Raw genomic sequence first — 26,882 nt, forward strand, 5'->3', positions numbered from 1 at the left:
AGGGGTTGTATATACAACAACAGCAACAAATGCAGCCATTTCTATCCCACTGCAGGACAAAGGCCCCATATATGCTCTTATTTAAGTTCGTATATTTACTGTTCTCTGTAAATATTCCAGAATTCTGCATGGTTTCATATCGAACGAACAAAGAGTGACCTTTGAACTACAGAAGAATGACATAATGCACCTTATTGGCCATCCCTGAGAAGCACAATGGCAGGGCCTCAGGTCGAACAGGTAGAGCCTATTCTGCAGAGAAAGCAAGAGGAAGTCAGAGAGTAAGAAAGTTACAAGCACCTTTAGTCTTGCCCTGAACAGTATCTGTTATTGAGAGGGCTAATGGGACACACAAAGGGTGCATTAGCGAGAGAAAGAAAAATGTTTTTTTATTTTTCAGTTTTATGATATACTTTCAATGGTCGTTTTCTTATGGTCAGTAGGAGAATTTAGGATGAAAATTCTTCAGTATAAATGCTGTGGAAAAAGCAGGAAATAGACAGACAAAAACTGACAGAAAGGACAGGCACAAACGCTGACAGGCAGTAAATAGACAAACAAAAACAGACAGAATGGATAGACACAACGCCAACTAGTCGCAACAAAGACAGACGGAATGGCGAGGCAGTAACCAGTTTATAAGAGTAATCAAATGAGATTTAGTTTGACAAACAATCTATCATTATAATCATCATTTAGGTTGACTTTTGTATCTATAAATTGCACAATTCTTATCACGAGGTAAATTTGAGATAATACCAAGCTCCAACTAAGTTACTACAAAAAATTTGATAATAATAATAATAATAATAATAATAATAATAATAATAATAATAATAATAATAATAATAATTATTATTATTATTATTATTATTATTATTATTATTATTATTATTATTAGCCAAGCTACAATCCTAGTTGGAAAAACAGGATGCTATAAGCCCAAAGGATTCAACAGGGAAAAATAGCCCGGCGAAGAAAGGAAATATGGAAACAAATATACTATAAGAGAAGTAATGAACAATTAATATAGAATATCCTAAGATCAGCAACAACGTTAAAATAAATCTGCCATATATACACTATGATGAGAGACTTTTTCTATCAAAAAAACTAGAAAAGGATAAAGTGTAGATTTGTTTAGACTTCATCAAAAGTCACTTAAAGTTAATAAAACTTAAAGAAGACCAAAGTTCAAGAAGGGTTTCGGGTGAAGATCTCTTTTATCACAGGATCAAATTCCTTGTTTGGGAAACTCTCTGTTTCTCTTATTTTTTTTTCTCTTCTACACAATTGCTACGTTTTATTATTTCGCGAAAGGTTTTTATTGGCTAGATTCAGTTTATCAGTCTGGATCTTGTTAAGATGAAGAGACGGAGTCTGGTGCGTGAAGAGATATATGCGCAAGGATACATAAACTGTATTTTATAAGTTCCTGTTACTTGAATAGTAAAACTTTATATAATTAGCATTTATTCGGCAGATTAAATTCGCATTGCTTTTTATTAAGGTTTATAGAAGTGACTTTTAAGGTTTTGTTGTTGGTTGCAACGAACCAGGGCAGTAATTAGAATGTTGGTAAATATTTACTGTACCACAATATTCTTTATGAAGGAAATGACTATTCCCGGTTTGTTTATTGATATTTTGGACTGTTATGCTGCAAATAATTGGGATGAATTAATGTTTTTCAAATTTTAGACGTTGTAAAATTCCAGAAGCTATGATTGATAACCCACATTTTAAAAAGGAAACAGACACAAGAACTCCACCTAACCTAAGGTTCCCCACCTAACCTAACGTAGGAGCTGTGTCCTTATCCCACCCTAAGACTAAGTCTCAACCCTGTGTTAGCTGTTTCCCAACCAGCTTCACTCCTGGCAAGGTAACACTAAACATATTCATACTTTTTAATAATCATATTTTTTCTCAATAAATCAATAAGAAAAAATATTAATTATATTACTAATAAAATAGAAGACCTATTTTCACTCCTTCATATATAATTTGAAACTGAATTATTCCTCTCAAATAAACGAGAAAAGTATTGTTAGTTTAACTCAATTATACTGGAAATAAAGAAACGTACTCTGTAGAAAGATATTTTTAGAATGGCAAAGGGAAAAAATATCACCTTTATATATTGATAAAATCTGTCTAAACAAACGTCCCTGTCTGGTGATCGCCAGACTTGGGTGCGAGTCCCAATCAAACTCGTTAGTTCCTTTAGTCTGCAACCTCACCATCCTTGCAAGAGCAGGAATGGGGGTTTTGGGGAGCATATAGTTCTACCTGCTGAGTCATTATCTCTGGTCCTAGCTTGGATGGAGAGGCGCTTGGGCGCTGATCATATATGTTCAGTCTCTTCTGAGGTATTTTTTTTTTTTTTGCTTGCTAGGGCAATGTCAATGTCCTAGGATTTGCCATTCATGAGCGGCCTTTAAAACTTTCAAATGAAAAAAAAAAAACATGATCTTCTTTGAATACGCAAAGAAAATGTAACGTTGATAATCAGTAATGTACAAAACAAAAGGGTAAAACATCATCATAAATCCAGATTATCTTTTAATGTTGAATGAACGCCTCTGTCAGGAAATTTAATTTTTATAATATACGTTCCAGACAGAATCATTTGTTGAAGGTGTATTGTAATATAAGACTATTTTCCTTATGAAAACTTTTAATATTTCATCATTTTTTTCCGGAATCAACATTATTAGGATGTTCAGAGAACTTTTTTTTTTTTTTTGTAGTTACATAAATCTTAAATACAAAGTAAAGAGTGTTGCTACTTTAACGTTATAATTGTGCGTGGATTTCATAGAAAGAGTTTAGAGTAATTTAAAAAAAAAAATTGTAGAAATTACGTTGTTGTCAATAATTCGGTTTGTAAAGAAATATCTTTCTCTTATTTCTAGTTATTATTATTATTATTATTATTATTATTTTTATTATTATTACTAATTTAGCTAAAACCCTATTTCGAAAAGCAGGATACGATAAGCCCAAGTGCTCCAACAGGAAAAAACAGCCCAGTGAGGAAAGGAAATAAATAAACTTTATGAAAAGTAAATCAACAATTAAAATAACATTCTAAGAAGAGTAACAATGTTGAAATATATCTATCATATAGATCTATCAGCCTATTCAATGTGAAACATTCGCTGCATGTTTAAACTTCTCTTAAGGTTCCTGCTGGATGTTAAAGTAGACAGGTTGTCTTGTCTCAAAACAGAGTGGAATAAGTAATCATCTTAATAAACAACTTTCATAAATTCACATAATCTTGGCATAATTGAAGCATGTACTGGAGGCATGTATTTACGATACCACTTTGTACTGTATTTGAAAAAAAAAAAAAATACTTCTATTTTCGAGTTTGGAGAAAATGGAATAGAGAATATCAGAGAAAATTCTAATTTCTTAGATTGAGGTAAAAATATATCAAGTAAAAACGAACTGATCTCGTTTAATTTCCTGTATTTATGGCATTGTTAAAATGACTACATGTCTTCTGTTATAAGAAGCAACTCTTCGAGGCAAAGGTATAATCTGTGTAGTGAAAGATTTTATCTTGTAACTAAGAGAGAGAGAGAGAGAGAGAGAGAGAGAGACTCTCTATAAGCAATTTGTTGTGTAAATAGTTATCTAAAACGTAAAGGATAATTAAAAAAAAGATAAAAAGAAAATTCATATTATCATAACAATTGAGAAAATAAGAAAAATTCCATATCTTTAATAACAAGAAACTTCAATATTTCTCAAAATCTAATAAGGTTAATTTATTAATAATCCTGAATTTATGTAAGTATAAACATTTTAACTTATAGTTTCCTCACAGAGAGTTTACTGTTACCTATCAAACTATTGTTCTCCCCCTCACCCTGGGCAGTGCTAAAGTCTCTGTAACATGGTCTTCCACTGTCTTGTTTTAGAGTTCTCTTGCTTGAGGGTACACTGGAGCACGCTATTCTATTTTATTTATATTCCTCATGTTTTTATTTTTTTATTTTCTTATAGTTTATATATGAAACATCTATTTTGATATAGTTAATATTTTTATTGTTCATTGCTTCTCTTATCTTTTATTTTTCTATTGTATTTTATTTCCTTATTTCCTTTCCTATCTGGGCTATTTTCCTATGTTGGAGTCCCTTTGCTTATAGGACCCTGCTTTATCAACTAGGGTTTTAGTTTAGGTGATAATAATAATAATAATAATAATAATAATAATAATAATAATAATAATAATAATAATAATAATAATATCTTAATCAACTGCCTTTATCATCTTGTCCCCTCGTTCTGTCAAAGGTCAAAACTTGCGGGAAGAAATTTATTTTATATCTGAATGTCATTTATTTCCTGAGCGACAAAAAATGAAGAAAGTTGTTGAGACCAAATGATGTCGTTGTAAGGAGCTAATGGTCTTAATTGAGTCGTTAAGACCAGAACTTATCTTGTTGGGACTTTGTTCAAATACTCTTGGCTGTGAACGCCACCAGTTAGGCTCTGCCACTTGGACAGTTTTCACATAACCATCACACTTGAGCTAACGTTAAAAGGATATATATATATATATATATATATATATATATATATATATATATATATATATATATATATATATATACTGTATACATATCCCTTTCTGAGAGGGGATACCTTAACGTGGTGAAATGATATGAGTATCGTCACGACCAGCAAAGCTGTACTAGTCAGGGCCACCCATGCTAGGCGGGTTTGCTTCGAGCGATCACATGGAAAATCTTCCACCATCACCAATTCGCACTGGCCAGCGTGGTGATGAAAATTGGCCAAACCCCAGACACGAAAAAGGACATGTTTGAGGCCTGTATTATTATTATTATTATTATTATTATTATTATTACTTGCTAAGCTACAACCCTCGTTGGAAAAGCAGGATGCTATAAGCCCAGGGGCCCCAACAGGGAACATAGTCTAGTGAGGAAATGATACGAGGAAACATAAAATATTCTAAGAACAGTAGCAACATTAAAATATCTCCTATATAAACTATGATAACTTTAATAAAACAAGAGGAAGAAAAATAAGATAGATTAGTGTGCCCAAGTGTACCCTCAAGCATGAAAACTCTAACCCAAGACAGTTGATGACCATGGTACAGAGGCTATGACACTACCCAGGACTAGATAACAATGGTTTGATTTTGGAATATCCTCCTAGAAGAGGTGGCCACTGAACAATTGCAGTGCAGTAACCCTTTAGGTGAAGAAGAATTGTTTGGTAATCTCAGTGTTGTCTGGTGTATGAGGATAGAGGAGAATCGATAAAGACTATACGGTGTATATTCGGTGTATGTGTATGCAAAGGTAAAGTGAACCGTAACCAGAGAGAGGCATCCAATGTTGTACTGTAAGGCCAGTTAAAGGATCCCCATAACACTCTAGCGGTAGTATATCAAAGGGTGGCTGCTGCCCTGGCCAACCTACTACCTACTAGTCCACTCCAGAACTAAGGCCTCAGACATGTCCCTACACTTGCATCTGTTTATTGTCTTTCTATACCAGTCAATACCCGCAAATGTTCTTTGTTCATCAATCCGTCGTCTTCATTCCTTTCCCCTGCTTCTTTTGCAATCTCTTGAGACCCATGCTGTTATTTTTAATGCCCATATATTGTCTGTCATTCTTATTATATATATTGCCCATGGCCAATTCTTCTTATATGTTATAGGCATATATATATATATATATATATATATATATATTATGAATAATTGTAATTTCAAAGTAAAAGGTAATATAACAGTGAAATTAATATTCTGTAAATAATAATATAGTAAGGTACGATAAAATTTGGTACTGGCAATATTAGAGGGGGTGGGGTCACTTGAAGAGTATCAGGTCTTTCAAGGTAGAGATATGCACCAGAATATTAGTTTGCTTGACTCAATTATTCTTGGATACAACACTCACAAAAACAAGTAAAGTTGTAAGAATGAATGATTTATCAACTTAGTAGCTTTAAGCACATACAAGTAGTACTTAGTTAAAAAAATTTAGTCTACTTCACGGCCACTTAGCACTATAGTTTCACTGGGTTGGTTTCTTCTTCTTGTAGTAGTTGTTTTGGATGTGGCGGTTCTTGTAAGATGACTGTACCTGTCCTCCACTCTGTAGTTAGGGGGATTCTCATTGTACTGTTTCTTCTTCGATAGTTGTAATTATTCCGCTCTCATATCCAAGGTCTATAGAATACAAGGTCTACCCATCAGCGGCCCAAACTGTGTTCTCTACTGCGCAGGCTAGCCATGCGGTTATTGATGACGTCACACCGCACCGTGGTCTGATTTACCAGCCTTTGTTTTCTGGTATTTACTATTTTACAGTTTGCTTACAAGGAAGCTGATGTTCAATATTTCAATCTTTCTTCCATTTCTACGTTAAATAGTTGTGTTAGTATATGTTGGATGTCGAACCATAAATTTTAATGACCGTTATCAAATTATTTAAGGACAAATCACAAATAATTTTGAGCGTGTTTCCACCTAATGATTTGATGAAGGCAGCATTGCCTAAAAATGTAGTTATGACTAAGATTCAGATACTCTTTGTGCTCTAAAAATTATACTATCATTTAGATAGAACTAGCGAGTTTTCCTGTAATGTTTATATTTAACGACCTAGGTCCTACCAACGGTAGTCTATGGAAATCTCTATGCATAATTGTGCATAATTCGATGATTGAAAATCCAGCATCACCGATCGCGTTGTTTGTGTCTTTGCTGATGCTCCACATCTCATGAGACTAATAAGAAACAATTCCTTTGATAATGGCTTTCAGCAAAGTGACGGTGATTTTGTCCACTGCTCTTCGCTAAGGGAACTTATAATGTAAAAGTGATCTGAAAATATCACATAAATTTGGAGAAACATATAAATGTCAGTGGCTTTCAGCGTATGAATGTAAAATTAGCTGTACAATTGATATTAGAAACAATTACGAAATCGCTTAAATATTTCTGAAGCAAAAGATTATTTTTAGATAAGCATTGGGAAGAAATAAGTCAATTTATCTCTGGAGTTCCGTACGATACAAAGATGTTCAGAAATTAATACGGGTTGATCTTACAAAATCAGGATGATTTCATCAATTGCAAGACACCGAGTAAAATCATTGAAGCTAATGGGAAATAATTGTCTTTATTCATTCCAAATAGGATTGGCAGTTTCTTGTGAATCTTTGCCAATATTGTTAAAAAGGAGAAAATTATATTTAATAAATCATTTTATTGACTTATAGAATGAATCAAGATGGACTTGAACATTTCCTTACCTTTTTGTGATAAATGGAAGTCTGCTATCAGCACCTAGCGTTAGATACAGTTAAATAGTATCTATTAGAGAAAGACAGTTACCTTATAAGGTCAAAATATAATACAGATCCCAATTGCAAAATAGATAACTTAACAGCTAGAACCTTTTATTTTCTTGATAATAATTCTCTCTCTCTCTCTCTCTCTCTCTCTCTCTCTCTCTCTCTCTCTCTCTCTCTCTCTCTCTCTCTCTCTCTCTCTCTCTCTCTCTCTCTCTCTCAAGATAAAGATGAAAAATCGCTACAACGTGATCTAAGGCTATATGCGATGATATTTTGTCTGCCCGATGAATGCGACGGTGAAGGGAATGATGTTACAAAAAGTATAGGGGAAGTTGATAATTGGACATATGGATGATGCAAAATAGAAAGGTCTAGACTGTTTCGCCGGTTCCATTGCCCTCAAGTTTCCCTAATGCACAAATCTGTATTAAAGGGGGACGATTCGTGGGCAGGTATAATTAGCTCAGCAAATAAGGAATTAGTGAAGGCATCAAAAGAATTTACTGATCCGATAAAGAATATTGAAAAAAAAAATAAATAAAAGTTATCACAGAGTAGTAAAAAATAGCATTAGATATTCCTAATAAAATGGGATTACCACTTTAAGTCACTTATTTTGTTCGTTGACGAAATATTTTTAGAATAATAATATTAACTAAAAGAAATAACTTCTGCAAGGAAAATAACTATTAAAGTTAGAAGATTGTAAAATGTAATAATCATGATCACTTATTTCTATTATGTGTTTGTACAACTTTATTTTAATAGATATTTTTAAGATTTAGTTTTGAGTCATTAGTAAATGATTAGTTTAGAAATGTATCTAAATATGCATGCACATTGCTTAATTGTACATTTGGTGAAACAATATTTCCATAAAGGATTTGGATAATATTTGTTCTTTTCTGATATGCGACTTTTTAAACCATTTTCCTTAAAAACTTTCTCACAGGAAGTATTTTGTAACGAAATTTAGTCATCAAAATAGCTTATAATATTAATTTTTTTCTGAAATAGAAATGTTATTTTCAACGGGATAATGAAGAAAACTGAACTTTTGCAAAGCAAGCTAATGCTGAATGGTACTCTTTCGTGGGCCAATGGAGCTCTGTGACGTCACGAAACTTACCCCACTTAACGTTTACCCCTCTAATCCCCGCTAACCCCCCAATTTACCTGCGCGTGGGTAGACCTCGTATTCTATAGACCTTGCCCATATCCACAGGTAAAGTCCGTCGTCAGGTAGGAACGACGGGGGATGGGCGTCTTTGGTGGGGTGAAGCTGTGAGGCCCGTCTAAGGAAGCACTCATTGGTCATGGTAAACAAAATGGTGCTCTGTATGGAATAAAGAGACACAATCGGTAGACAATGGCATTCAAAGGAGGATCTTAAGAGTTTTAAACTATGGGTCAGGTGTTGAAGTAAACCTTTACCCGAGAGGACTGGATGGATTATTAATAATCTCAGATGGTCCAGAATTCGATAAAAATTTACGGGAGATAAACGTTATTCGAGACTTTGGATATTGAAATAGGTAAGGGATTCAGATTTTAAGCATTAGCTAAGGGCCTTTTATACCAGTGATTAATCTCGGATGGTTGTAGGACAGGTAAAGATTTACGAAAGATAACGCAATCGAAGGACTTGGATTCCGAAGAACGGTCAGTGATTTCAATTAAAAAACAGTGGGGGGGGGGGGGGCGTCAGACAATGCCACTGGCTTAAGGAACTGTCATTTTTATGTGGTCAGTTTCTAAGGCATTGTCCTGCTTGCTAGGGCAATGTCACTGTCTCTTGTCTATGCCATTCAAGAGTTGCCCATAAACCTTAAATCAGGACACTTTTATTTCTATTTATATATCTTCCCTTTAATATAGTTATAAGATATAAACGATATCTGTAATGCATGATATTAGAAATATTTTCGATAAGCAAATTCTTTTAATTATCACAAAGAAAACAAATTATATTACATATATTACATAAATTCTCCTTATCAGGAAATTTTGTATTTCCTTTAATTTCTGTTTATACCTCTTCCCTTCCCATTCTATGGCGTCTGCCCTTCATATAACCAACGGAAATCCAAAAAAAAAAGTTGTATGATACAAAGCAGAGAAAGATAATCCCTCGTTTGGTAATTGGCTTTGATCAGAGTGATGGTGAAAAAAAAAAACATTTAAATCTGAAATGGATTTTGGAAGCTGGTCACTTAATGGACGGACATTGGCTGTTGATGTTAATTATCTCTTCCCAAATAAACTTCACAGTTCAATAATTCGAATCGTTTGCCTTTATTGGGAGATCATGGGGGGAATTTATGACCTTGTAATTTACTGCTGTAATTTCCCTATTGATTTACGATTAAATGTTTTGGAATACTGCTGTAGTACTGGATTTAAAAGTCCTTCCATTTCTTGTGCTTCCTCAGACTTCTGTCTTGTAGCTTAGATAACAACAAAAACAACAACAATATTATTAATATTAATATTGATATCAATATCAATATTAATATTGATATTCATATTGATATTAATGTTAATATTAATATCAATATTCATATTCATATTAATAATAATAATAATAATAATAATAATAATAATAATAATAATAATAATAATAATAATAATGGTCTAGTTCTGAACTTTTAGTATATAAAAAAGAATATTCATCTCTCGTATTTCATTCATCATATTTTAAAATTCCGTCAATCACACTATCGTCACCATACTTCACCATCTCACTTGTAATCATATCAATCAATACAGTCTTGCAATTGCCTCTCTGATTACATACATAATCAATTTCAAAAGCATATTTAGCATTTCTAAAACCCATCTGAGAATTGCTTCAATCAGCTCTGTCTCTCTTCTGTCTTGCCCATTCATTTCCTACAACATCTCTTTAGGTTTATCTTTTACTCTGATTTTCATATGTTCACTAACCTTTCTCCTTTCTTTTACTTCCTTTTAGAATAACTTTTATTTCTTCCTAAAAATTCTATTCAACTTCTGTACATAGTATTTGTTACTGGACATCTCTCTCTCTCTCTCTCTCTCTCTCTCTCTCTCTCTCTCTCTCTCTCTCTCTCTCTCTCTCTCTCTCTCTCTCAATTTTTACTATCACATCAATTCTCTATTGTTCCCACACCTATTCTCCTCTCCTATCATCCATCTGTTCCTCTGCTGATATTTGTTTCTCCTTCACCATACATGATATCTTCTCAGGCCCCTTTTATTCTGCATATCTCTCCCCTGCTTCCTATCTGGCTCTTCTTCCTCCATTTAGTGAGGAAATATCTCAGAAAGAATAACGTGTGTTTTAAGATTTAAATAACTAGGAAGGTAGATTTGTAAGTGTGGCTGTCATCGCCCGTAGAGTTTATATCAATCCAGTTCAAAAGTTCTGGTTAAACTAACCTCTGTGTTATTTCGTCTGTCCATCTGTGTTTCCCAGGCCGACCAAATAGATAAGTAAACAATATGGTGTTGTTGACTAATTGGGTCTTTAATTCCTTTAATAACCTAAGATTAATTGTATTGTTATATCAACACTAAGTAAAGAAATGTAATCAATATTGATAATATTGTAGGGGTTAAACAATATAGCTAGATGTCTTCTCCTTTTTTCCCACCGATACCCTTACATTAAGGGGTCGGTTGCCTGATGTGCCCTCTCCAATGTCTTTGATCAAAGGCAGACTCTGTATGAGCAACTAAATAAAGTGAACTACGAAAAACACCCGGAATCCCATCAACTATTATTATTATTATTATTATTATTATTATTATTATTATTATTATGATAATAATCATCATTATTATTATTATTATTATTATTATTATTGTTGTTGTTTTTTTGTTGTTGTTGTTGTTGTTATTATTATTATTATTATTATTATCATTATCATTATTAGTATTACTAGCTAAGCTACAACCCTAGTTGTTAAAGCAAGATGCTATAGGCTATAAGCCTAAGGTCTCCAATAAAGAAAAATAGCCTAGTGGTGAAAGGAAATAAGAAAATAAATCATATGAAAATAAATGTACATTTTTAAATAAGATAAGATTAAATGAAATTAAAATAAAATATATTCGGAGACTAAAATAGATAACTCGTCTGAATAAATGTTTTCTTACTTCTGTGTTTTCAGTAATTCTTGAATTTAAATAAAGAAAAGGAAAACTTTTAAGTCAACCTTGTAAGAGGATGAATTTAAATATCCCATGCAACTTGACATGAAAGAAGAGAAAATAGTTTTCTCTGAGCGGGAGAAATATTTCATGGAATTAAAGATTTGGACTTCCACACGATATGAAAGTAATCTGTTTTCTACTTTTACTCAGAAAGAGAAAGGTGTTATTTCCGACAGACTCTCATAGGTGAAAATCACAAATTTTTACTCAATGGATTATGATCTTTATATATACCCCTTTCTGAGTGGGGATACCTTAACGTGGTGAAAGGGTTTGTGTATCGCCATGACCAGCAAAGCTGTACTAGTCAGGGACACCTATACTAGGTTGGTTTGCTGTGAAATATCAGACTAAAATCTCCCACCATCACCAGTCTACAGTTGGTCAGCGTGGTGGTGAAACTGGCCACACCCCAGACATGACTAAGGACATGTCTGAGGCCTTTTCCCTGGAGGGGATTACAAATTGTTGTATTTGTTATTGTTTGTTATAGAAACAGAGTATCATCTTTAAGTTCATAGTTTCCATAAAACGATTTATTCCCTTTAAACTTCCAAATCACCAATTCAATACCTTCAAACATCGAGCACCACAATCTCAAGTTCTAATCAAGGAAAGTTTGTTTCTAGGTCATATCGCTTTGCTGGTTAAAATATATTAGAGGTAAGCCACACACTTCAAGTCTAGATTAACACCTTCGTACTCAGAAACGTTTATAAATATCATTGTTAAACACAGATCTGTCCGACTGTCATCAGGCCAGCAGACGAGAGCCCGAGTTTTACTAACACCATCTATTGCCGACTCACCCAACTAAAACGGGTGAATGCACGGTCAACCAACTTTAAGATCTTTACTATTATTTATTGTCTTTGAACCAGTATTGGGAATATGGGTGCTGCGTTAAAGTTGAAGCTGAAAGTTTATAGCATTCCTTTTAAGGATTCTGTTTACTAAGATTATTTATCACTTTGTTGGTAAGTTGGTTATTCGGGATTTTTTATTTTTCCTTCAATCTTTATCATTTCTGATCCTATTTCCAGCTCCCCCCCCCCTCTCTCTCTCTCTCTCTCTCTCTCTCTCTCTCTCTCTCTCTCTCTCTCTCATATATATATATATATATATATATATATATATATATATATATATATATATATATATATATATATATATATATATATATATATATATATATATATATATATAAACACCTTTTTGTATCCACTTAATCACTCCTAAAGACAGGCTCTCATTGGCTGATCCCATCTCTCGTGGACCAATCACAGGACAGAACCCTGCAGCTCTTCTTAGTAAGGATCAGTAGATTTGTAGATTGCTGCTTTTCTAATTAAAACTACTACTACTACTACTACTACTACTACTACTACTACTACTACTACTACTACTACTACTACTTAATATAAATAAAAAATTGATAATAATAAAAGTATTATTAAGATTTTTTTTTTTTTTTTTTTTTTTATGAAAGACTGATGGACATTGAGGATAAGACAAATTTGAGCATCATATCAGTTGAACAAATTAACCCTGATTTGAGGCCGATGTTTCTCCAATTTGATCTTTAAAACAATTTCCTTCTGGTCACAATCAATTACACAGAATTGTACATCGGAAATGTTTCGCTTTATTAGATGGAAATTCGAATGGAGAGTTAATTGGTCTCTTGATTGCTAGATAGGGAGTTTTAATTGCTTTTCTTATTTGGAGAATGAGATATATTGTATATTCACAATGTGAAAATTGTGTAAAAGAGGACATTTTTTATAGCAAGAAATAAATGTATAAGTGTACAGTGGTAACGATTTTGCCTAGCATTCGCATGGCAACAGATCTATCCCAGCCCGGTATCATGAGTTTAATCTGTTAACCGGGAAGTATACTGGTGTGATTGGGCACTACATTGGCGGGTATTGGGCTTTCCCGGCTGACGTTCTCTTCAGCATTTATTCTAAGGAAACTAAATCTAAAACCATACACTTTTACATTCACCTTAATATTGTATTTCTTTTTAAGTTAAAAGACGGTATGAAAACAAAACGTACAAGATATATATATATATATATATATATATATATATATATATATATATATATATATATATATATATATATATATATATATATATGCAAGGGGAAACATTTTAAAATTTAGGTAAATCATTTGCTAATTTATGGATAGAAAAACACTTGCTAATTTCTTAGCAAAATTAAATATTTTCCTAGGAATATGAAACCCTAATGACGTCGTAACCAATCATTTTGTCTCCCGCGTTAACAACGGTCACAAAACATCTTCTTAAAGTGATTATAAGTGAGTATAGTTTGAAATTTGTTAAGGGATGTATTGTGACCGTTGCTGACGTAGGAGACAACGTGATTGACTTTGACGTCATCAAGGGGCGGGGCTTATTTCATGGGAATCTTTATTGCGACTATAAATAGCCTCTAAACAATTGGGATCAGAATAGGTCATGGGGCCTTAAAGGCTCTAATTGGTTAAGATGAGTATTAACGGAAAAATGGTTTAAAAACTGGTTTAGCGGTTTTAAAGGTCACTCATGAATGGAAGAGGCAAGGGACAGGGACAATGACTGACTGACCATATATCCATATGATCAAAGCCCAAGTCCCTCTCCACCCAAGCTAGGACCAGGAAAGGTCGGAAAATGGCTTCTGATAACTCAGCAAGGTAGATTAATAGGTTCCCTCAAACTTTAACCCCATCCCTACCTCAAAAGGAGGATGAGGTTGCAGAAACTACTAGAAACTATCGAGGGTCTCGAACCCCAGTTCAGCAGATCGGTAGGAAGGGGCGTTTTCAATAGGATCTTCTCAGACACTTAATATTTCAAGTTGATTATTACAAGAACTAAACTTCCGAATAGATTTGTGATTTGTTCTCGATTTTTTTTTTACGTTTTGTCAAATACTGTATATGCTAAAGCGTTTCTATACCTTACTATTTTAATTTCTTGGTTTATTCTATGATATAGACATTATTTTATAAATGTTATCATTTATTAGTGAGACAACATATACTTCATTCCAATACTTTTGATTACTTAAATGCTGAACTGTAAAAAAAGTAAATAACGAAATAAATGCTATCCTTTGGCAAGTTGACATACTAAACAACTATTTAAGATCTTACTGAAAATTTTCATTAATCTCAAATGAATGACATAAACAGATAATATAAAAACATTAATTGGAAAACGAAATAATGTAGCCCAGTTTAATATATTAGAAATGAATGCAAGTGAATAAAAAAGATTAACCTCTTTTTAGAAAACTATATTTGTTGGCCATTGCATTGTAATTACTTAGCTCCAAAGTTATCTGTTATTTTGCGCAAGTTAGCAAGAAGAGGAGCTTTTAGCACTTGTTGGAGATTTGGTAATGTTACTTCTCTATGTTAAATGTGTTTGTGGTAGCTCAAGTCCCACTGATTACCGCCTAATTTCCATAACTCCCATATTATCCAAAGTTTTTGAACGTCTTCTGGCAAAACGTCTTAATAGGTTTGCTGAAGGTAATCATCTACTCCCTAGTTTGCAATTTGGTTTTCGTAAAGGCTTTGGAGCATGTGATGCCCTTCTTACAATCTCCAATGCTGTACAGAAATCCCTTGATTGTGGTCAGGAAGTTCGTATGATTGGCCTTAATTTTAGTGCTGCCTTTGACCGTGTTAATCATGAGGCCCTTGTTTTCAAACTAAAACAGTTGGGAGTGGGTGGGTCGTTTCTTAGCATTATTATTGATTTTTTAAGTAATAGATCTCAAAGCGTTGTTGTTGATGGGCACCATGGTGATAATAGGAATGTGATATCCGGTGTTCCACAGGGTAGTGTTCTTGGGCCATTACTTTTCATACTATATACACATGACATGTGGTTTGGCATAAAAAACAAGCTTGTTGCATATGCAGATGATGCTACTCTCTTTGCATCAATTCCATCCCCTGAATGTAGATCTGGGGTTGGTGAGTCCCTTAATAGAGATTTAGCTAGAATTAGTGCATGATGCAAATTATGGGGTATGAAGTTGAATCCTAACAAAACCCAAAGTATGATTGTAAGTAGGTCAAGGACGGTGGCTCCTCAACATCTGGATCTCAGTATTGATAATGTTTCTTTAAATTTGTATGACTCTTTCAAAATTTTAGGTGTGATTCTCGACAGAAAATTTACTTTTGAGAAACATATAAGGTCTGTGTCTTCTTCAATTGCACAAAAAATAGGCTTATTGAGAAAGTCTTTCAAGATTTTCGGTGATCAATCTATTCTGAAGAAGTGTTTTATTTCTTTCATTCTACCTTATTTTGAGTATTGTTCTCCTGTCTAGTCTTCAGCTGCTGATTCTCATCTTAATTTGTTGGACAGAAACTTACAGTCTATTAAATTTCATATTCCTGATCTAGATATTAATCTCTGGCACCGTCGTTCAATTAGTTCATTGTGCATGTTGCATAAGATTTTTCATAACTCTGACCACCCTTTACATTCAGATCTCCCTGGACAATTCTATCCTGTTCGTAATACTAGGCAGGCAGTTAATTCTAATAGCCAGGCCTTCTCCATCATGAGGCTCAATACTACGCAGTACTCTAGAAGTTTTATTCCAGCTGTTACCAAGTTGTGGAATGATCTTCCTAATCGGGTAGTTGAATCAGTAGAACTTCATAAGTTCAAAGTTGGAGTAAATGCTTTTTTGTTGACCAGGCGGACATGAGTCTTTTTAAAGTTTATTGATGACATATTTGTGTTTGATGTTGTTAATAGTTTATATATGACATGTCTGTTTTGATGTTGTTACTTTTTTTAGAATGATTTATTGTTAATTTGTTCTCTTCATTTATTCATTTCCTTATTTCCTTTCCTCACTGGGCTATTTTTCCCTGTTGGAGACCCTGGGCTTATAGCATCTTGCTTTTCTAACTAGGGTTGTAGCTTGGATAGTAATAATAATAAAAATAATAATAATAATAATAATAATAATAATAATAATTTTCCCAGGTAAAAAACTTCCCTTTTCTTCACGTTTTTTTTTTTCATGACACTAAAATCAAAAAGGAAAAGATCAACATGAAATTTCATGAATGTGGAGCTCTTACATTATCACACTAATCTTCAACAAACAGTTCTCTCTCTCTCTCTCTCTCTCTCTCTCTCTCTCTCTCTCTCTCTCTCTCTCTCTCTCTCTCTCTCCAGAGGCTCGTCAAAGTTGAGAACATTTCTAAGAAGGTAAGAAGATTCTAAGGGATTTCACTGATGTCAAAAAGAAAAAAAACATGGCGATATTGTTGGAACATTTTGTATATTGATTTTGCACTCATATAAGTCTTTGTAAAACCGTAATAAAAGCTCACATTTCAACAAAGCATAACCTAAACGGTGCAAGGGTTTACCTCTGCCATGGAATTGTGAAATGGAAGGCTTTTGCAGATTTGCAATATACCGTCAGTGAAGTGTCATAAGAGAACAATTGAAACCGATTGCAATATTTTTCTGGAAAAGAATGAAACTTATTCTAAACACCAAAAAAGACTTCCTATTTATAGTTTATTTTTGCTTTCGAGGAAAAAAATCAATATTAAATGCCTTAAGAAGAATTCTTAACGAAATACAAATACACGTTCAAAATGGTTTTATTTATGGTTAAGTCAATCTGTTTGTTTATCTGTCTGTTATCTTGTTTTGCAGGATTTTGTCAAATATTTCTTATGAAGACTTGTGAAAACATTCATTGTTTGGCCATCTGGAATTGATTATCTTTGGGTGACCGTTGATAATTCATCTATGTAGTTTTATAGAAACTACATTGAATCACCTAATAATACTGTGGTTCCCATTAAAAAAAAAAGATCATTTATGAGATATTTCGCTCAAATAGAAATTCTTATCTACGCTTATCTCTATTATCCTTGTTTAAAGATATGTTTACAATTTCTGTCAAATATGTTATTTTGGGAAAGTTAGCAAGAAGAGGAGCTTTGAGTACTTGGAGAATTGGTAATGTTACTCCACTATGTAAATGAGTTTGTGGTAGCTCAATTCCAACTGATTTCCATAAATCCATTATAATCTAAAGTTTTTGAACGTCTTTTGGCAAAACAGTCTAAATAGGTTTGCGGAAGGAATTCATATGTTCCCTAGTTTTAAATTTGACTTTCGAAAAGGCCTTGGAGCATGTGATGCCCTTCTTACAATCTCCAATGCTGTACAGAAATCCCTTGAATGTGGTCAGGAAGTTTGTATGATTAGACTTAATTTTAGTGCTGCCTTTGACCTGTTAATCATTAGGCCCTTGTTTTCAAACTCAAATTGTTTGGAATGGGTAAGTGTTTTCTTAGCTTCATTATTGAATTTCTAAGTAATAGGTCGCAAAGAGTTGTAGATGGGTACTAGAGTGAATATAGGAATGTGATATCTGGTTTTCCTCAGGGTAGTATTCTTGGCCTATTTCTTTTCATACTATATAAACATGACATGTGGTTTCGCCTTGAAAACAATCCCGTTGCATATGCAGATGGAGCTACTCAAATTGGCAGCAATCCCATCTCCTGAATGTAGATCTGGGGTTGGTGAATCCCTTGATAGAGATTTAGCTAAAATTAATGCATGGTGCAAATTAAGGGGTATGAAGTTGAATCCTAACAAAACTCAAAGTATGATTATAAGTAGGTCGAGGACAGTTGTTACTCAACATCTAGACCTCAGCACTGATAATGTTTCTTTAACTTTGTATGACTTTTAAAATTTTAGTTGTGATTCTCGATAATAGATATACTTCTGAGAAATATATTAGGCCCGTGTCTTCTTCAATTGCACAAAAGACTGGCTTATAGAGAAAATCTTTTAAGATTTTTGGTGATCAATCTATTCCGAAGAAGTGATTTTATTCTTTCATTCTACCTTGTTTCAAGTATTGTTCGCCTGTGTGCTCTTCAGCTGCTGACTCTCATCCTAATATGCTGGACAGGAACTTATAGTCTATTAAATGCCTTGTTCCTGTTCTAGATATTAATCTCTGGCACTATCGTTCAATTAGTTCGTTATGAATATTGTAAGATTTTTCATAATTCTGTTCTTCCTTTACATTCAGATCTTCCAGCACAGAACCACACTGTTCGTGATACCAGGTATGCAGTTAATTTTGAAAGTCAGGTCTTCTCTATCATGAGGCTCAATATTACACAGTATTCTAGAAGTTTTATTCGAGCTATAACCAAGTTGTGAAATGATCTTCCTAATCGGGTAGTTGAATCAGTAGAACTTCAAAAGTTCAAAATTGCAGCAAATGTTTTTATGTTGAGCAGGCTAACATAAGTCTCTTTTTATAGTCTATATATGAAATATCTATTTTAAAGTTGCTATTGTTCTTATTGTATTTCATTACATTATTCATTACTTTTCTTATAGTTTATTTATTTCCATATTTCCTTTTTTCACTTGCTTTTTTTTTCCCTGTTGGAGCCATTGGGCTTATAACATCCTCCTTTTATAATTAGGGTTTTAGCTTAGCAAGTGGCGATAATAATAATAATAATAATAATGATAATAATAATAATAATAATAATAATAAAAATAATAATAATAATAATAATAATGATTTATCGACAATCATCTACTTAATCCCTTGTTTACAGAAATGTTTACATTTGAATTCCTTGCTTATTCACCCCCCAATGAAACCTTTCATAACCGAAACATTTCGTAACTTTTCGTAACCTTTCGCCTTTTCTAGTTCCCGTTTTGCTAACTCTGACGACATGCAAGAATATCACCATCATTGGTAACTGTTAGATTCACACTGACATTATCATTAAATAAGTGACTCTTCAGGTAAAATCTCAACATGTTCGCATCATTATTTTGATTTTAAAAGTTGTAACAGTAATAGCACCTTACCTGAAATCTTCGCGAAATGGTTTTCTCGATTTTCTTAATAACTTTACAAAATGCCATTATTTCTTATTGTGAGAGATCATCTTCGTCCTTTATCCGTATAATAAAATCTGTTCTACGAACCTTTCTATTTGAAAAAAGAATTCTTTTTTATCCTTACCATCAAGGACGCATTAAAATGAATTAGGTTTTGATCTATTGTGAAGACACTTCATAAAAAAGCAATACTCTTTTTATAATTTCAACCAGAGCCACACAAAGAGTATACAATATAAGATAATATTTCCTTTTGATCTAATGAATCCAAAGGGAATCTTTCAAGGAAATACCAGGATAAGTATATTGAGAGAATTAAAGACAGCATTCTTTCAAAGCAACATCAAAGCAGGTATCAGGGGAACTACCTCTTCTGGGCAAGTAACAAAAAGTTATTTGTCATATCTTCTTTGAGATCTTATTACGGGGTCATTGTAACTACAGATATTCATTGGTAGGATTCTGGACCGTCTTTGGATTGGATCATCTAGCTTTATTGAAGAACAGAGCTCCTGGAAAAAGTTCTGGAATGTAGATGATGTCTGGAAAAGAACCAACAATATTAAAGAGGAATTCTGCTGTTTTTATTTTATTTTATTTCATTCAATTTTATCCAAATACCTTTGGGTCTCCATTACTTTGATTTGTAAACAATTCAGTACTAGAGAGAGAGAGAGAGAGAGAGAGAGAGAGAGAGAGAGAGAGAGAGAGAGAGAGAGAGAGAGAGAGAGAGAGAGAGGGAGAGAGAGAGAGAGAGAATTATCTTATATAGTCTGTTTAGTTTTTTTTTCTTCTTCTTCTTCTTCTTCTTCTTCTTCTTCTTATTATTATTATTATTATTATTATTATTATTATTATTATTATTATTATTATTATTATTATTATTATAATAATAATAATAATAATAATAATAATAATAATAATAATTATTATTATTATTATTATTATTATTATTGTTAATACTAGCTAAGCTACATCGCTAGTCTAGAAAGCAGGATGTTATAAACCAAAATGATCTAACAGGGAAAAACACCCCGTGAAGGAAGGAAATAAGGATATAGATAAACTACAAGAAAAGTAATGAACAATCAAAATAAAATATTTCAAGAACAGTAGCAACATTAAAACAGATATTACATATATAAACTATTAATAGTTAAAAAAACAGAGTAAGAGGAATAAGATAGAATAGTATATTGACAGAAGGTTAACCTGCAAAGTAATTTCTCCTTCCATCAACTAACTTTGCTTTTCCTATGTCCTTCACATTTAACAGATCTTCATCTATAAAACATAGAGTTGTTTTATCATCAGCTGTCACTAGTCCACTGCAGAATAAAAGCCTTAGATATGTCATTCACTTGCTGTCCGTTTATGGTCTTTCTGTGCCATTACATGCCCGCAAACTTCTTAGTTCGTCAATCTATCGCCTTCCCTTGCTTTCCCTACTTCTTTTATAATCTGTAGGGACCCATTCTGTTATTCATAAAGTTCAACTATTGCCTAACATTTTCAGTATACGTCCTGCCCTCATCCATATATACTATATATATATATATAATATATATATATATATATATATATATATATATATATATATATATATATATATATATATATATATATATATATAATGTATTAGATATTACTTGTTTAAAACACATGATCTAGAGGTCATTGTGGAAGTAAGAGAAGTGTGAGAACTGCCATAGTCATATTCTAAGCAGGATGCGATTGCCAAACCTCAGCAATGTAACATTTTTCATGAAGAGTAAACACAATCAAGCCCCGTGATAAAGAAGTTGTCTGTGAGAATGGAACAAGTATCTTCCGGTATAAATGTTGTGTTTACTATATATGCATAAATGCTGAGATAATTGAGGAGACTTTAGTATGAAATTGGATATTTGTATCAGTTCACTTCTAGATGTCATACGGAATGGTCATCCGACCAAACCATCTATACTCCTGTGATGGAGATGTTGACACTGTTCTTAAAGAATAAAGTATTTTAAAGTTAACTTACTTAGACTTTACTTGAAGATGTAACATACCAACTCTAATATAACACATTTTAGATGACATTTGAAGAGAACCCAAATGTGTGTTAACAACAATAGCACACCAATAAATGGTGGCAGCAGTAAAACTCTAAGAACCAGAGAAAGATCTTCAAGAGCCAGCGAATAAAACACTAAGAACCAGCGAATAAAACTCTAAAAACCAGAGAAAGATCTTCAAGAAATCAACAGTAATGAATCTACAATTCTGACTAAGTATCATAGTCCACCGAAGAAATGAAACATTTAATACCAATAAATGAATGTTATACAAACTGAGGAACTGGATCTTCAATCAACATTCTAAGAAAACCAAGGACTGACATTCAACGTTTACAAAACATTGAAGAAAAATATCCAGGAAGCACTACATTCAACGGAAATCGTACCGAAAACCTTCACCCAAACATCCATAGGAAGGAACAACCCAGTGCGAGTGAGAGAGGAAATGACGACATCACACTTCGCCATATAAACCGAAGCTAAGTACAATTTCTTATTAATTTCAGTTATGAGCAGTGAGGTGTAGTTAACACGAGTCGATAGTCCATTAATACTGGGGTGAGTTGCTTTGCTAATTTTCAATTTCCTTTCATTAAAGGAAACTATGTTCAACTTCGAATTCTCGTCTAGAATTTTTATTTCTCGGTGTGCTAATTCCGTTTTCTTTCAGAAGTTCTCGGGAAATATCTTTGTATTAGTATCATTGTTTTGGGCGATTTTGTTATAATCTTTATCATTTAGTGCTTATGCGTTTACGCAGTGGACGTCTGTATTCATATAGATATTTTGATAGGATTGCAAGGGGTCGTAGAGATAGGAAAAAAAATACCGTAAACATGACGCCCCCTGTGAGCCCAGCCCCTGGACCGAGTAACCAACCGCAGGACATGGTAACCCCCTTCCTATTGTGATACTAGTAAATGCTCGCTCTGCACTCCTTCCTTTTCAGGGTTGGGTTAATGGGTTCTTGCCTCAGAATGTGGAGTCATAGATTTCATCCGTCGATGCCCATTTAAATGCTAAACAAATCATAGACCCTTTTCTACAATTACAAGAAGCTAAATATTTTATAGACTTTTCTAAAGGAGATGCGAGTGCGTATTTGAGGGGTGTTTCATTTCAAGAAGCAGTTACCTGGGATGATTTCAAAGTTAGGCTACGTGCAATCTATGGGGGTGAAGAAGCCTTGGATGTAGTTTTAACATTAAGAAATACACTTAATCAAGCCACTATGACTCGGCTTAATATTATTGAGAGAGCAGCTCTCATAGCCGATAGGCTTAATGAATATCAAGATATTTTAGGTAATTCCACTGGGGTTACTAAAGATAACATCTTCGTGAAAGATTTTTTACGATTAATGCATTAAACTTGCATGACACTTATGTTGCCAGAAGCTTTAGTGCGGTGTTTTTATAAAAAGTTAACGCCAGCAAGTACGGAATTGGATGTATATAAACAGATAAAGAAACATATGTCTAAGTGTCCTGATCTTTATCCCGTGTTAACCTAAGTTTTTGCAAAAAATGAAACAAAGCCACAACAAGTAAATGTAGTTAATAATAGTCAAGTTGCAGGAATGATGTGTTATAATTGCAAACGTCAAGGTCAATTGATTGTGGACTGCAGAACGAGATTCTGTTTGATACATAATAGTTCGACTTATTCATATAGTCAGTGCTACTCGCGTAAGACACAACAGAATCCTAGAAATACACAGTCAATTCCACAGTCAGTTCCTTATGGAAATAAAAATAAAAATCCTCATTTCAATAAGAAGAAACAGCCAAACGTCAATGTAGTTCAGAATCCGAAACAAACAAACAGTTCTACGCTGATCCTGGGTCGTCAAACCAGACCTCGCAAGGTCAGACTAATTTTCAGAATGTGCAGAGTAAAGCAAATACCACATAATTAACTCCAGTGGGGAAGAGATTGATGTTGGGTCAAGGTCATTCATGTCAACATCAGTAGTATTGAATAATCAATTTAATGTTTTATCAGATCATTGTGAGGCAATAGATTTTCCTATGAAACACACGGCCGAATTAAGTAAATTAGTGCATGCACCCGTAGATTTGCAATGAATTCATACAATAATAAGGCAAAATGAGTTACAACCAACATTATATGCTGTAAATTTAGAACACAGATCATTTACATTATTTTTTGACTCTGGTAGTCCACGTAATATCATGGATTTGAGGACATATCATTTGTTGTTTTCGAACTTCTCAATAGAAAAATCCGTAGTAAGACTCTCGGATATAGGAAATAATGAGTTAAATGTAATAGGCGTAACTCATGTTCAGTTCAAGGTCGGTAAGCGCACGTTTACCGATACATTTGTTGTTGTACAAAACATTGATATGTATCTAGTTGTAATTATAGGATACCCATCTATGGGCAATCAAAACATTATCTTAGCCCCTGCCAAGCATGGTGTGTATATCAAAGGAAAATTCTATAATTCTTCTAATACCTTAAAATCAGTTTTGGATAAAAAGGAGACGACAAATAAAACAGTGACGTACGTTGAAGGACCAATAACTTGTCTCACTAATAAAGAAATAATATACGCGACCCAACAGAATTCTCGTTCACCCGTAATATCATCTTGCACGCAATCTATCGAGCCAAACGTACCTTCGAATTTAATAGTGCAAGTAAAGAAAACATTACCGGGATCTGGAATATTAATCCTTTCCAACACTTTGAAAACTAACGGATTGTCTGTCACACAAGCTTTTTTTACAGTACGCTCACATCAACAATGTAATGTTGAAGTCTGTAATCATTTAAATACCACTTTAGTAATTCACAAAAATCAAGATATGTTGGATGTAGAAGTTTATAAACATCGTATTCTTACCGTTGCTGAAATTAATCACGCTCAATCAGTTGCGGATGAATCCATTTTGCAATCTATTAAAAATAAAATCAATAAAGACATTCAAGACGAAGAAATTCAGCAGAAAATTTTTGGACTTTTAACTGAATATCATGATTTTTTTTCCACTGCGGATGGATCCTTAGGAAAAACAGATGTGATCGAGCATCAAATTAGGTTAAAGGACAAGCAGAAAATTATCTTTGTACCCTCGTACAGACTCCCTATGAAATTCCAGAATGAAATAAATGATGAAGTAGGTAAAATGCTAGAAGAAGGAGTCATTAGGAAATCGAACAGCCCTTATAGTTTTCCATTAATAGTTGTACCGAAAAAAGATCGAACATGGCGTATCAGCGTTTACTTCCGTTGCCTAAATGAGGAGACGATCCCTGATCGATTCCCAGTGCCATGTACTGACGATATTTTATCTTTGTTAGGTCAAAATAAATATTTTACCAGTTTGGACTTATTTAAAGGCTTTCACCAGATATCATTAGAAGAAAATAGTATCCCATACACAGCCTTCAGCACAGCCATGGGACATTATGAATTTTAACGGATGCCTTTTGGTTTACGTTGTACTCCCATAATATTTAAAATAATGATTAACATAATGTTTGGAGACTTGCTAGGGGATATATTGCATGCCTATATGGACGACCTTGTAATCTTTTCCAACACCTTAGAAGAACATGTACGTAAATTAGAACTAGTACTACAGAGACTAAGACAACATAACTTAAGGGTAAAGATTAGTAAGTGTGAATTTTTCGAAACAAAATAAGTCTATTTGGGTTTTATGGGGTCAAGCCAAGGTCTTAAAGTTGTCCATGATAAGGTGTCGGCTATCCGTAACTTTCCAGTACCTACTATTGTCAAGGGAATACAGCAATTTCTGGGTTGTAGTGGATATTACATGCGTTTTATACGCAATTATTCAATAATAGCCGCTCCCTTAACTGATCTTACGATAAAGGGCGTAGATTTCTTATGGTCTGAGAAGCATCAACAGGCGTTTAATACCTTGAAAGATGAACTGTGTAGTTCTCCTATCCTAAGATTTCCTGACTTCGGTAAGGAACTCTTCATTGCAACAGACGCCTCAGACTTAGGAGTAGGAGGGGTATTGCTTCAGCAATATGAAAAACAGTTTTTCCCGATAGCTTTTTATTCTCGAAAACTGAGAACTTCCGAAAGTAAGTATGCAGTAATAGACAAGGAAGGGCTAGCTATTGTTAATTCACTAGTGCATTTTAAGTTCATAATATACGGTTATCCCGTTAAGGTTTTTACTGATCATAAACCACTAACCGACTTCTTTAAAGGCTTCAGCCACAGCCCCAAACGAACTCGGTGGCATTTGATCATTCAAGACTTTGGCGCGAGAATCAGGTATTTACCTGGGAAAGCAAATATCATTGCTGATGCATTATCACGCAACCCCGTGTCATCTTGTATGGAGCCTTTAGCTGAATTAATAGATGTATCAACATCCATGCCTATTGTTAAAACGATATCTGAACAAGACGATTTGAGCTGGAGTGCTGAATTATTACAGACTGAGCAAAGAAAAGATCAGAAATTAGAAAAAAATATAAGTGCTTTGAAAGGCAATCATAAGGAAAAGGAATATATAAAGTCTAAGCAGCAGAATTATATAATCAAAGACAATATTCTGTGTAGGACCGTGACAAGGAAAACCCGCAATACACCATATGTAACTAACGACCAGGTAGTGGTACCAATCTCACTTATTTCCACTGTCCTGAATTGGTTGCATGCAAATCCATTGCATGGACATCCGTGGTTCTCATTAATGTCACAGAAAGCCAAATCATTGTTTTATTGGCATACGATGCTTACAGATATAAAAAAACACATAGCTAATTGTCTCACATGTCAGGAAAACAAAAGGGCATACGAAAACACCTGTCAGCCTAGGGGCTTATCCCGTACCCAATCAACCCTTTGAAAGGATACATTTAGATTTATTAACAGGATTTTACGAGTCAGACAGAGGAAATAAACACCTCTTAGTAAATGTAGATTCTTTAACTCGATATACAGAACTAATAGCGCTTAAAACTAAAACTGCGATTGAATGCGCTAGGAAGTTTTACGAATGTTACATTTGTAAACATGGAATTCCGCACATGATAATCTCAGACTCGGGTGGAGAATTTAATTATCACTTTCTTACCTCATTGTGTGAATTCCTTAGCATAAAAAAAAAATAAATACCAGGATATATCACCCAGAGTCGAATGGGCTAGTGGAAAGAGCAAATTTGAAGGTTTTAAATATATTAAGAGTAACACTAGGGGGATCAGACCCCAACTGTGATATTGCAATACCTGCGGTATTGAGTACTCTGAATCATTCATATCATATATCAATTAAAATG

Source organism: Palaemon carinicauda, chromosome 32 (assembly GCF_036898095.1).
Source record: "Palaemon carinicauda isolate YSFRI2023 chromosome 32, ASM3689809v2, whole genome shotgun sequence".
NCBI classification, from domain to species: domain Eukaryota; kingdom Metazoa; phylum Arthropoda; class Malacostraca; order Decapoda; family Palaemonidae; genus Palaemon; species Palaemon carinicauda.